This window comes from Lithobates pipiens, unplaced genomic scaffold (assembly GCF_037356315.1).
Source record: "Lithobates pipiens isolate NorthernLeopardFrog02 unplaced genomic scaffold, aLitPip1_a1.2 Scaffold_13, whole genome shotgun sequence".
NCBI lineage: Eukaryota > Metazoa > Chordata > Amphibia > Anura > Ranidae > Lithobates > Lithobates pipiens.
This window is the reverse complement of record NW_027507718.1, coordinates 433,608,122-433,621,402: the sequence shown is the minus strand read 5'-3', so window position 1 is coordinate 433,621,402 and position 13,281 is coordinate 433,608,122. Positions and strand designations below refer to the sequence as shown.

The window sequence follows — 13,281 nt, the reverse complement described above, 5'->3', positions numbered from 1 at the left end:
GGGAAAGGGAAGGGTGAGGGACCCAGCAGAATCAAACAAAAAGGAAATAGAACCGTGCTATCTGCCCGATAACCATCGTTCTTAACCAAACTGCATGTGCTCATTATCCCGATGAAGTGTGGATCAAGGAGATGCCCATGTGAAGGACCCAAGGTTCCCAAATAATATCAAGTTTGGAGCAGGTGTCCGAGAGTATACTAGACAGTTTTTCTTGGGACATTATCCATGAGATCTTTCTCTGAGCAGACTTAACGGAGACGGAGGGTTGTTTCCAAGCTTTTGCAATGGAGAGTTTGGCCCCTATTAGGATAAAATGGATCAATTTCCTTGTATGCCTGGGGGTCTTAGGAATTTGTTCATTAAGCAGAGCAATGGTAGGGGACCTGGGGACTCAGCACCCGGCGAACCCATCAATGATTTTGAAGATTTTCCTCCAAAAGGGGCTTAACCTGGGGTATTCCCACCAGATGTGGATCAAAGTGCCTGTGAGGTGACACCCTCTATAGCACAGCGGGTCCGCAGAGGGGTAAATGCTGGCCAATCTGAATGGAGTGTAGTACCATCGCAGGATGACTTTTAAGCTGGCCTCTGCGAGAGATGTGTTTTAGGATCCCTTTGTAGGATGTAAAGATCGCTGTGTGCCAGGACCCCAGGTCCCAATTGAACTGCAATTCTCCTTCCCATTTTTCCATAATAGAAGATTTAGACTTTTACTGCGTCAGTGAAGAGTAAATGCTAGAGATACCTCCCCTCTGCTCCGGGCCCTGTCCACACCAAATTTCATATTCTGTGAAGCTAGGAGGGAGTGGTTTTTCAGTTCAAATGGATTGTAGGAAGTGTGAAATTTGATGGAATCCGATTCGCTCAGTCAATGGTAATTCCAGTTTCTTTATGAAGTGTTTGAGGGGGAAGGGGCCTGACCTAGAGAAGAAGTGCCCAATCCCGTACAGCCCTTTATCCAACCACCATTTAAATGCTGATATATTTTGTCAGTTTGGGTCAGTTTTGGTCAGTTTGGATTTGAGCATAGTGCCAATTTTATCTTTCTGTGTGTAGTATTTATTTTTACTCCATCTGATGCTTTATTCCGCCCGGGTCATGAGGGCTAGGTTAAGTTCCAATTTAATTTTATCTATTTGGGGAATATTTTCTTTCAGGGGGTTTCTCTTATGTTTTGCTCTCAGAGCTGCATATTCCTTTTCTAGTCTATCGATGTCGGTGGATCATTCTTTTTTCAATTGCGTGGCCAATCTTATGAATTCTCCCCTAATAAATGCCTTGTGCGCCGCCCAAACTGTCTCCATAGATGTGTCTTTGGTCGTGTTCAGTTTAAAGTATTCGTCTAGAGCCTTTCCTATAATGGGGACCCTGCTAGGGTCCGTGAGGAGGGAGTCATTGAGTCTCCATGGTTTAAAGCTCGGGGCAGGGTTCGTGAGGCGTATGTACATAATCACTATCGCATGGTCTGAGAGAACAGTGTCTCTGATCTGTGAATGCTCAGCAAAGGGAAGAAGATGATTTTGTATAAAAAGGGGGTCTATTCTTGCAAAAGTATTGTGGGGGCTGAATACTGTGTGCAGTCCCTAGTGGTTGGATTCAGCTCCCTCCATGCATCCGTCAAGCCCTGGGAATGCAACAGTTTTGCTATTCTATGGCTGACTTTGCATGGGCACGTGAGCTGTTGTCCCAGAGGTTTAGTCTAGATCGCTTCTCGGCCTTTTGGCTAAGATCAAGTGTAGTATCGACTATAGCCCTTAGGGGTGTCTCTGCTTCACAGCTAGGACGTTGAGAACCACTTGTATCTATCCAAGCCATTAGGTCCTTGTGGGGTACCCTCTGCTCGGCCTTGTAGGATCGTTGATTAAATTCAGCTTCACCTACTTGCTGCTATTGGGCCAGAGGCTTAGCCCCCACAAGGAACGAGATTGCGGTCTTCCCTCCTCCCCCCCTCCTCCGCATTACTACCTCCGGGCAGTAGATGCAAGAGCCTTTCTAAAGGCTTCAGAGCGAAGACATCGAGGAATCCAGAAGGAAGCCGCCGAAAGAACACCTGAAGCGACTTCCCTCTCCAAGACGATGGGGAAGAGCGAGAGAAAGACCAGCAGAAGCAAGAAGAACCCCGCTCCAGCCACTTCCACCGAGGTCCCCGAGGATGTTGCTGCTTCAACCTCCACCTCTACCCTGGCCAGCACCAGCCAGCCGGGACCAGCCAAGCCTTCCCCCCCTGCAGACGGGCTCCCTACCTTGGAGTCCTGGATGAAGCAGACGGTCGTGCTGCAACTGAAGGAGGTGGACGGAAGGGTCCCCGACATGACCCCGGAGATCTTCGGCAAGAAGATGATCCTGGAGCAGGGGTTCAGCAAAGCGGAAACGCTTTCGGTGCAGGCCTTCACAAGTGGTATATTTTTTATAACTTTTGTGTCTTTCCAGGCCTGCAGAAGATACTGGGATATGGTCGAGGCGAGTGGTCCTGAATCCCCCTTTCGTAAGTTCGCTGCGAACTGCCCCATAACACGGGACGAGAAGTGGGTGACGGTGGCCATGAGGAACCCCCATACCTCAGGTAAGGATATAGCCACTTACCTCCAGAGGTTCTGCACCGTGGTGAAGGACCCCGTCTGAATCCTCGATGCCAACGGCTTCTGGATAGGTAAGTGGTCAGTACTCTGCAAGTTCAGGAAGGACCCTTCGGGGGGCATCCTGCACCTGCAGCCGTGCTTCTCCCTGGGCAACTCTGCAGGCATCCTTTTCTACCCCGGTATACCCTTCACCTGCAACAGGTGTAGCAACACCGGACACATGGGGAAGGACTGCAAAGAACCTGCTTGCAGGTTCTGTAGGGTTGCAGGCCACGAGACCAAGGATTGTCCGAGGTCCAAAGCCTGCAACCTCTGCGGAGCGGCTGAGCACGTGTTTAAACACTGCCCCCAGCGGTCCCGGTCCTATGCTGGCGTCCTGATCCAGGGCAAACCATCCTCCAGCACCGGGAAGAAGCAGCCGGAAAAAGAATCACGGACGAAGACTGGTAAGTCCACCCCCACCCCTACCCCCACCCCTACCCAGGCCCCAGCCCAGACCCCTGCCCCAGCCCCTGCCTCCAGCACACCCCCACCCCCCTCCTCTGTGCTGGAGGAGACCCCCCCACCCTCCCCTCACCCACCCCGGACCTGTCCTCCCTGGAGGACTTCCCCACCCTCCCCTCCACCCCCACCAGTGGACTCTCAGGAAGCCGGAAACGGAAGCCTAGGAGTCCAACAGCAGAGGAACCCGCTTCCTCCACTAAAAGGCCCACTGGCGACCATCGCGAAAGCGAGGGACCAGAGCCAATAGTGGAGGACCTCGAGTCAGCGGGGGAGGAAGATGAGGACGTGGGGGAGGAGGTGGAGGTCAAGGCCGTCCCTGAGCCTGACCTCCCCTCCGACCTCCACGTCATCATCACCAAGACAATGATGGATGCTGTCCTGGAGGAGCTCGGCCTGTCCGAGAACACAGGACAAGCAGAAGAGGCAGCGGAAGACCCCCCTCCGGGGAGGTAAGTTCGGTCCCTTGCCGACTAGACCTTATACCCCTTTTTCATTATGGCAGAGATCTCAATCTTTTCCATTAATGTGAGGAGTATCAAGGATACATCTAGAAGGCAAGCGGCACTGACATTCCTAGCCACTCAGCAGAGTGATGTCTACATGCTCCAGGAGTGCGCACTCCCTCCTCTGAGGAGGTACACCCATCTGACCTCCCAGTGGACCCTCGGTCCCTCCTACTGGTCCGGGGGTGGCGATTGTAAGTCTGCAGGTGTAGCCATTCTTGTCAGGGGTGGGCGCTTCGCGGTTGACTCCATCCATGAGCTAGTCTGTGGCCGTCTTCTGGTCATAGACGGCTCGTGGGTGGGAGAGCCAATTAGGCTCATCAACGTGTACGCCCCCCCAGATAAGAATGAGCGGCTGTAACTTTTCCAGACCCTGCGGACCCAACTCGTCACCACCAGGGCAGTAGTAATCGGCGGTGATTTTAACTGTCCAATAGAGGAGGATGGGCGCAGCTCCAGTATGTACGCAAAACTCGATGCTACATCCAGGCTGCTCAAGGAGATGATCTCGGAGGCTTCCCTGCAGGACGCTGTGGGATCCATAGGGAGAGGTACCGTGAACTACTCATGGTGCCGTCCCGATGGATCAGTGCGTTCCAGGATCGAACTTCGTGCTCACTTCAAGAGCAGTCAAGCATCGCGATTTCTCCATGATCCCCTGCTTTTTCTCTGACCACAGGGCTATTCACTTTCGGGGTGACCTGGGCGAGGGCTTTGCCCGCGGACCAGGCTCCTGGAAGCTGAATAGTACCCTGCTGGAAAATGAGGAACTGATGGGGGAACTCCGGGAGGCCTATGCCACCTGGAAGGAGGAAAAGCGATTCTTCGGAAGGGTAAGTGACTGGTGGGAGTTTGTGAAGGTCAAGCTGCGCAGCTTCCTTCAGGCAAGAGGACGACAGCAAGTGTGTGCCAGGAAGAAGGAACTCAGGAGACTGCAACGTCAGCTGCAGTCCCTGCAGGACCTTCACCACTGTGGCTGGGACGTTAGGCAGGACCTGGAGGACACCAAGAAGAGCCTGAAAGGGCACTTTGAGGAAGAATCCAGGCACATTGTCTTCCGTGCCAAGGTGGAGAACCTTGAGAAAGGTGAGAAGTGTAATTCTTTCTTTTTCAGGAAACTCCACTCAGGACACACACCCTTGTCTGAGCTGCGTGACGAGACCGGAACACTCCAGAAGGGAAAGGAGGCTGTGATGCAAGTGGTCAGCGACTACTACACCAACCTCTACTCCCCGAAAACAACAGATTCACAGGCAGCCGACAGGTTCCTGTCAGGTATCTCTAACCAAATTGATCCTGCAGGTTCATCGGACGTCAACGCACCCTTGGTGTTGGAGGAGCTGCACTCTGCCGCTAAATCCTTTAGGCAAGGCAGGACTTGTATCTATCTAGTCTAATTCCTGTTCAAATGCGATGTTCGAATCCCCGCCCAATATTACTTTTCCTTCTAGCATGGGGTTGAGGGTGTGGAAAAGGCTTGCGAAGAACTTATCTTGTCCTTTGTTTGGGGCATAGTATGATACTAGTGAGTGCATTTGGCCTTCTAACAAACCTTTTACTAATATAAATCTGCCTTCCTTGTCCCTGAAGACTGAGGTCATAGAGAAGCCGCAGTTCTTAGAGAGAAGGACCGCGACCCCCCTCGTCTTGTTTTCAGCGTTCGCAAGAAAAAAATTAGGATAACGAGTGTGTAGGAAGGACGGGCTGTACCGGATCGGGAAGTGAGTCTCCTGTAGCATTACAATATCTAATAGGAGGGATTTATAAAGGCTGAACAGTTTCTTACGTTTAAGGGGGGAATTTAGCCCTTGTACATTATGAGAGGCCAGCTTTAGTAGCTTAGGTGTGGTGTTAGCCATGGGATCAGAGGGTCAGATCGCGTAAACATTCACCTTCCCTTACCATTAGGAGATTTCTTACGGTTCCGAGGGGGTACACCCCTGACTCAGTGGGGTTCGGGTTGTACAGTGTCACTTGGTGATGAGCATCTGTTGAGGATACAATTATTAGTATAGACAGTCTAGACAGCACATAGCAATTCAACTGGGGGGAGGAGGGGAAAAATAGAAAGAGTTCTCCCAAGAAAAGCGTCAGACTCCGGAGGGGAGAAAGAAACTCTGGAGTCGGAAATCTCCAAAAGGGATCGAACAATCTCCGAGGGGGGTAGGCAAAGCCACATGTGTACCGCCCCGGACCAAGGGAAAAAGTAGATTAAAATGCTAATAAATCGGCAATTCAGCAACTTATGAGTGTAAATTCTACGAGGGTGGTAAATAGTGTTATTGAAACATAACTTTTGAACTATTTATGCATACAACCCCGCAACTAAAATTAGTAGTAGAAAAAAAAAAAAACTTTTTGTAAAGTTCTCGGTCTGCTAGCAACGTAACGGGAACTAGTCCTGTAAATGTTCAGACCTCTTTAGTTAACAGACCGAGTCTCAGGAGTAGGCTTCCATGAACTCCTTAATCCGCTAGAACTCATGTGGAACAAAACAGAAGGATGAAAAAAATAAAATAAAAAATAAAACAACATCAAAGAAGGGGGGGAGAAGGGGGGGAGAGGGGGGTTCAGGACCCCTCAATTCGGGGGATATCTCTAAATTTGGGCTATCCAGAGAAAGTCAACAGAGAGTGGGTCGGGTTAAGCGACCAATCCCAAACGGGTATGTTGCAACCGGGGACCGTTCCGTAAGATCTCCAGGTGTGGCCGGTGTCTCCAGAGCATCTTGATTTGGGTTTGGACCAGAGTGGAATTAAGGGGCTGACTGGGGGCGGTCTTTTTTGAGGGTGCAGCAGTCGTGTCCATCCCTGCGTCTTGGGATATAATTTTCAAGCGAAGTAGGAGTTGTTCTCCAGAAGGGAAGTTGGCAAAGGAGTCGTTTTGGCTCTTGTATGAGAATTTGACCGCAAAAGGGAATGCCCATTTATACTTGATGTCCTTCTGGACTAGGGCGGACAGTAGTGGTTTCAAGGCACGTCTACGTTGAATGGTTGAAGGGGCAAGGTCTGCAAAGATTTGAATCGCATGACCTTGGCACGTCACCTGGGTAGCGGTCCGGGCCTGCTTCATCACTTCTTCTTTAACTGCGTAATGATGCGCTTTAACAATTATGTCTCTAGGAAGGCCGTCGTTCCTGGGGGGGCCCAGGGCTCTATGCGCTCTGTTGAATTCCAGGCGCAGAGGGTTGATGTTGGGTAATAGCGATTTGATCAGGTCTTGGGTCGCAGCAGTCACGTCCGTGATTGTTTCCGGTAACCCCCTGATCCTGAAGTTGTATTGCCTCGACCTGTTCTCAAGGTCGTCGATACACGATAAAGCTGTGTCCAGCTGATCCTGTACGGAGTGGATCATGTCAGAGTTCTGATTAGCAACTGCGGCTGTAATGTCCAGTTTAGAATCTATTGCCTCTATTCTATGGCCAATGTTTTGTAGGTCAGATTTAATGTCACCTGTAATTTTTGCTGCTGTAGTGGCCAGTCCCCTTTCCAACAGCATTGATAGCTTTACAAAAAGATCCATTGTGGATAGGTTTTGCTCCTGGGGAAGCTGTTCTGCTGTGGGGGGGCCCGGGAGAGAGGGCCTGAATGCACCCGTGGGAGATAGGGCCTGGTCTGCCATGGTCAGGCCTATGAGAGACTCTGTGGAGGCTGGCGAGGGGGTTCCCAGCTGGGGGAAGTTCCCATGAAGGACAGGGGTGTAATTCAGGATGGCCAGGGAAAGAACATGCCTGTGTTCTAAGTTGTTATCCGCGCTGTGAGCATGAGGCTGCCTGTGTGCTTCATCTTGGTACACCCCGCTTGGAAGGCCGCTTCAAATTGTGGCCCCAGATCACGTCTGGTTGCGGTGGCGGTCATCCAGAGGGGATCCCTGGGTGTTCGGGTGGCAGAAACTGTGGAGAGTTGCCTCCCTGGGTCGTGTTTGGCCATTTTGGATCACTCGCGTATGCGCACTCGGCCCCAAAAAATCTTAAGGACAGTAAACTGGCCATTTGTTTAGAAGGTTTGGAAACCCCTGTTCTAGAGCATTTTCATTAGTAAAATGCATTGGCTTGCCTAAACATTGTCAGAACTAAGTATGGAACCATGCTGCATGACTGTAAATGTACATAATAGCAATGACATTTGAGGGCAAGGAATTGTCAGTTGCAAAATTTCTCCATTATCAGTAGTTTGAAGGGGTTAGCAAAACATGTAGGATTGGCAAAGTAGGTTCTCCTTACTTTTCTGTTGTCAGTAGATGGAGTGGGCATATCATTTAGGCAGCTGTATAAATTCCCTCAGGGGTATACTAGATGTGAATCAGAGTCAGTGTAAGACATCAAGCTTTCATGTTGACCTGGACATTGCTTACTTCAATAACAAAGTGATTCATTGTAGGCACTTAACTTAACAGAGGTCTGACACTGATCATTACCTCAACATAACATTTCTGTTCCTATTGGTTGCCTCTGATCAAAACACTGTGTGCTCTGTTTGGCTTCAGCCTGATGACAGCCAGATATTTAGGCTAAAAGAAGAGGTGGAGGGAAAGGTTGACCCTGTTTGCTTGGAAGAAAGCTCTGGGTATGTGTTTAGTGAATAGTGGTAAGAGAGACAGCAGTCAGAGGCAAGAAACCTCATAAAAGAAAGTAAGACTGTAGCTGAGCTAAAAGTTAGTAATAGATATGGAGGAAGTAAAACAATGTATGCGGGTAGTGAAGAACAGAGTTTTTGTCTACAAAGAAGGCTAAGGAAGAAAAGAGAATCTGATGAAAGAGAGCTTAGAGTAAAATATTCTTTGTTATGTTGGACAGTTGCTTCTGAAGAGAATGTGGAAACACACCTTTGTCCTTCCATATCTTTAAAATAAACTACTACTGACTAGGGTTGAGTGAACCTGAACTGTAAAGTTCAGGTTCGTACCGGACTTATTCAGGTTCGAGTTCAATGTTTGGCTATGTAATGGCGCATTTTAAAAATCTGCAGGGCAGCCAATCAACATTTGTTTAACTCTTGTGCCTTAGAAGCCATCACAGCCATGCCTACTGATGGCATGGCTGTGATTGACCAGTGCAGCATGTGATCCAGCCTCTATATAAGCTAGGGGCACATAGCACAGCATGTCACTCTCCTTTAGATAGTGTAAGGAAAGATTGCTGCTGCTGTTTTGAGGGAGAGAATTAGATAGGAGTCCTGATTCAGAAATCAAATTACTCAGCGATTTACCTTAATTTTGTTGTGTGTGTGCAGTGCAGAATCTTTTTATCCTGCCCTGAGCCCAGTGCCAGAGAAAAGATACCGTAACTTTTATCCATCTGTTAGTTAGGTTGGCGTCAGCGGGCATTTTAAGCAAGCTCAGTGCACCAGCACTGCATATGTTACTGTGAGATACATCCTTTAGATACTGTTGGTCTATTCTGCTATTCTAAAAACACCCATTTAGGGAAAATGGAAAATTGCTGCGTTGCATATCTGTATTTAGTGATATACACACTTTAGATACTGTTCTTCTATGCTGCTATTCAAAAAACGAATAATTTAGGGCAAAAAAAATTTTTTGGTGCATTTTCTGCATATCTGTAAGTGTGAGATACACCCTTTAGATACTGTTGCTCTATTCTGCTATTCTAAAAACACCCATTTAGGGCAAAACATTTTTTTTGCAGTGTTTCCTGCATATCTGTACGTGTGAGATACACACTTTAGATGCCGTTGCTCTATTCTGCTATTAAAAAAAAAAACACATTTAGGGGAAAAATCTTAAATTGCGGCCTAGTCTGTATCTGTATGTGTGAGGTACACCCTTTAGATACTGTTGTTCTATTCTGCTATTCTAAAAACACCCATTTAGGGCAAAAAAATAATTTTGCAGCGTTTGCTGCATTTCTGTACATGTGAGATACACCCTGTAGATACTGTTGTTCTATTTTGCTATTCAAAAAACACCCATTTAGGGCAAGATCCTAAATTTGAGAAACATGAGAACGTCAAATGAGGGACGTGGCCCCGGTCGTGGTGCTGCTGGTGGAGCTTCTGTTGCAGGGAGAGGACGCAGTCGATCTGTGCCAGCTACACACACAAGTGAAACACCTTCCTCAGGCGTGAGTAGGCGACAGAGCCTGCAACGGTATTTGGTCGGGCCTAATGCGGCTCTACGAATGTTGAGGCCAGGACAAGTACAGACAATAGTAGATTGGGTTGCTGACAGTGCCTCCAGTTCCTTCGTATTGTCTCCCACCCAGTCTCCTGCTGAAAGATTAGAGTTGGCACCTGCAGCCGATGTCCATCAGTCTTTCACCTCACCCCCTTGTAAATCAGCCAAGCAGTCTGAGCCACAAATCATACAGCAGTCTCTTCTGCATTTTGATGACTGTTAGCAGGATTTCCCAGGGCCATCCACCTAGCCCTGCCCCAGAAGTGGAAGAAATTGAGTGCACCAATGCCCAACCACTTATGTTTCAAGATGAGTACATGGGAGGACCATCGCAGCATGTCTCGGATGATGAAGAAACACGGGTGCTAACTGCTGCTGCTTTTGCAATTGTGCAGACCGACAAAAAGGGCAGGGGTGAAGACTGGGTGGAAAATGATGTGGAGGACGGTGAGGTCCTCGACCCCACATGGAATAAACATCATGCAGGTGACCTGTGTAGTTCGGAGGAAGAGGCGGTGGTCTCACAGAGCCACCAGCCCAGCAGAAGAGGGAGCTCCCCAGGGTGGCAGTTCTTTAGACAATGTGCTGATGACAAGACACTAGTCATTTGCACGCTGTGCAATCAGAGCCTGAAGCGAGGTATAAACATTCTCAACCTGAGCACAACCTGCATGACCAGGCATCTAAGTGCAAAGCACGAGTTGCAGTGGAGTAGACACCTCAAAAAACAAGAAAGGTCTCTGGCTCCTCCTGCTTCCTCTTCTACTGCAGTCTTGGCCTCTTCATCGACCTCTGTAGTGACAGTGGCACCTGCCACCCCGCAAACAGAGGATCTGACAGCAACACTACCACCAACCACAATGTCCCATGGAAACGTGCAGCTCTCTATCTCCCAAACACTGGAGCCTAAGAGGAAGTACCCCCCTGCCCACCCACTCCCTGGCCCTAAATGGCAGTATTTCAAAATTTCTGGCCTTTGAAATGCTGTCATTCTGCCTGGTGGAGATGCAGAGTTTTAAAAGCCTGATGGCATTGGCTGTCCCACAGAACGTCGTGCCCAGCCGCCACTACTTTTCCAGGCGAGCCATCCCTTCCCTGCACAACCAAGTGGGGGACAAAATCAGGTGTGCACTGCGCAACGCCATCTGTGGCAAGGTCCACCTAACTACGGATACGCGGACCAGTAAGCACGGTCAGGGACGTTATATCTCCCAAACAGCACACTGGGTAAATGCAGTGATGGCTGGGCCTGAGGCGGATAGCAGTTTGGCACATTTCCTTCTACCACCGAGGATTGCAGGGCGCTTCAGTTTGCCTCCTGTTGCTAACTCCTCCTACTCCACTTCCTCATCCTCTACCGCCTCCTCATCCGGTCAGCGTAACACCTTCATCCCCAACTTCAGCACAGCCAGGGGTAAACAACAGCAGGAAGTTTTAAAACTTTGCTGTTTGGGGGAAAAACCCCACACCACGCAGGAGTTGTGGAGGGACATGGAACAACAGACGGATGAGTGGTTGGTGGCAGTGAGCCTCAAGCTCGGCCTGGTGGTGTGCGATAATGGGCGAAATCTTGTAGCAGCTCTGGGTCTAGACGGTTTGACGCACATCCCTTGCCTGGTGCATGTGTTGAATTTGGTTGTGCAGAGGTTCCTTAAAAATTACCCCGATATGCCAGAGCTACTGCAGAAAGTGCGGGCCATCTGTGAGCACTTTTGGCATTTTCACCCTGCTGCTGCTCGCCTGTCAGTGCTGCAGCATAACTTCCCACTCACTGCCTCATATGTGATGTACCCACAAGGTGGAACTCCACCTTGGACATGCTGGCCAGACTGTGCGGGCAACAGCAGGCGATAATGGCGTTTCAGCTGCAGCATGCACGGGTGAGTCGCTCTGTGGAACAGCACCACTTCACCACCAATAACTGGGCCTCCATGCAAGACCTGTGTGCCTTGTTGTGCTTTTTTGAGTACTCCACCAACATGGCCAGTGCCGATGATGCCATTCTCAGCGTTACTATTCCAGTTCTATACCTCCTTGAAAAAACACTTCAGACAATGTTGGAAGAGGATGTGGCACAGGAGGAGGAGGAGAAAGAGGGATAATTTCCAAGGCTTTCAGGGCAGTCATTCACAAGTGGCTCTGAGGGTGGGTTCCTGCACCAACAAACGCCAGGTACACAATTGTCCAGCAAGGGCACAGTTCTGGAGGATGACAAGGTGGAGGATGAGGAGATGGAGGAGGAGGAACCATGTTCACAGCAGGGTGGTACCCAGACCAGCTCATGGCCATCACTGGTGATTTTTGTTGCCTCTGGGCAGCCTGGCACACATGAGCGATTACATGTTGCAGTGTCTCCGCAACGACTGCGAGTTGCCCACATTCTAACTGGTGCTGATTACTGGGTGGACAATGTACCATCCTTAATACCCTCACTGGAGTGTGATCGTAAGATGCACGAGTACAAGCGCATGCTGGTAGATGCACTTCTGGTGGCATTCCCACCTGACAGCGGGGGCACAGTGGAAGCACAAGGCGAAGGCAGAGGAGGAGGAAGAGGTCACTAACGCAGCCGGGGCACCACCAGCATCTCAGAAGGCAGGGTTAGCATGGCCGAAATGTGGAAATGCTTTGTCAGCACACCACAACAACCCGCACCACCAGCTGAGATGGAATGTCTTAGCAGGAGGCAGAATTTCACCAACATGGTGGAGCAGTATGTGTGCACACGCCTACACATACTGAATGACAGGTCTGCCCCCTTCAACTTCTGGGTCTCCAAATTGGGCAAATGGCCTGAGCTTGCCCTTTATGCCTTAGATGTGTTGGCCTGGCTTGCAGCCAGTGTATTATCTGAACATGTATTTAGCACTGCAGGGGGCATTATCACAGACAAGCTCAGCCACCTGTCCAGAGCCAATGTGGACAAGCTCAGGTTCATTAAAATGAACCAGACATGGATCCCAAAGGACTTGTCTGTACCTTGTGCAGAATAGACATGTATACCGGCCTTACCCAGCCATTGTTGTATTTTAGATCTTTCTCACTCTTTTGGGGTGTACCCTAATTTAAAAAAAAAACAGTGTTGGCTACCTCGTCCTCCCCCACCGCCGCTTCCACCTACACTGCCACATCCACCGCCACCTCAACCTCCTACTCCATATGGACCTTGTCCTCCTAGGTCAAGATTATTATTATTATTTTTTATGTATTTTATGTTATTTTAAGTTATTTCCCTATCCACATGTGTTTGCAGAGCACTTGTCATGCTCTTAACAACATTATGCTGCCATTTGCAGCCCTCTAGCCCTTTCCATTGCTTTTTTAGAGCCATTTTAGTCCTCAAAAGGTCGGGTCCCCATTGACTTCAATGGGGTTCAGGTTCGGGGTCAAGTTTGGGTCCCAAACCCGTCGAACCCGAACATCCAGGTGTCCGCTCAACTCTACTACTGACCCTTTATTTACAAACTTTATAGTTGTGAAGGACATTGAGGACAATTTGTTAAGGCCCATTTTTTCAGTCCCTGTTTAAGAGGGGTGTATAATTACAATTTTTGATGCAA

At 49.3% G+C, this 13,281-nt stretch overlaps 2 pseudogenes; both read left to right on the top strand.

The window, feature by feature from the left end:
• Positions 1–1,703: 1,703 nt before the first annotated feature.
• On the top strand, positions 1,704–1,855 carry LOC143979995 (U2 spliceosomal RNA; annotated as a pseudogene).
• Positions 1,856–2,076: 221 nt separating this feature from the next.
• On the top strand, positions 2,077–4,943 carry LOC143974003 (uncharacterized; annotated as a pseudogene).
• The last annotated feature ends 8,338 nt before the right edge of the window (positions 4,944–13,281 follow it).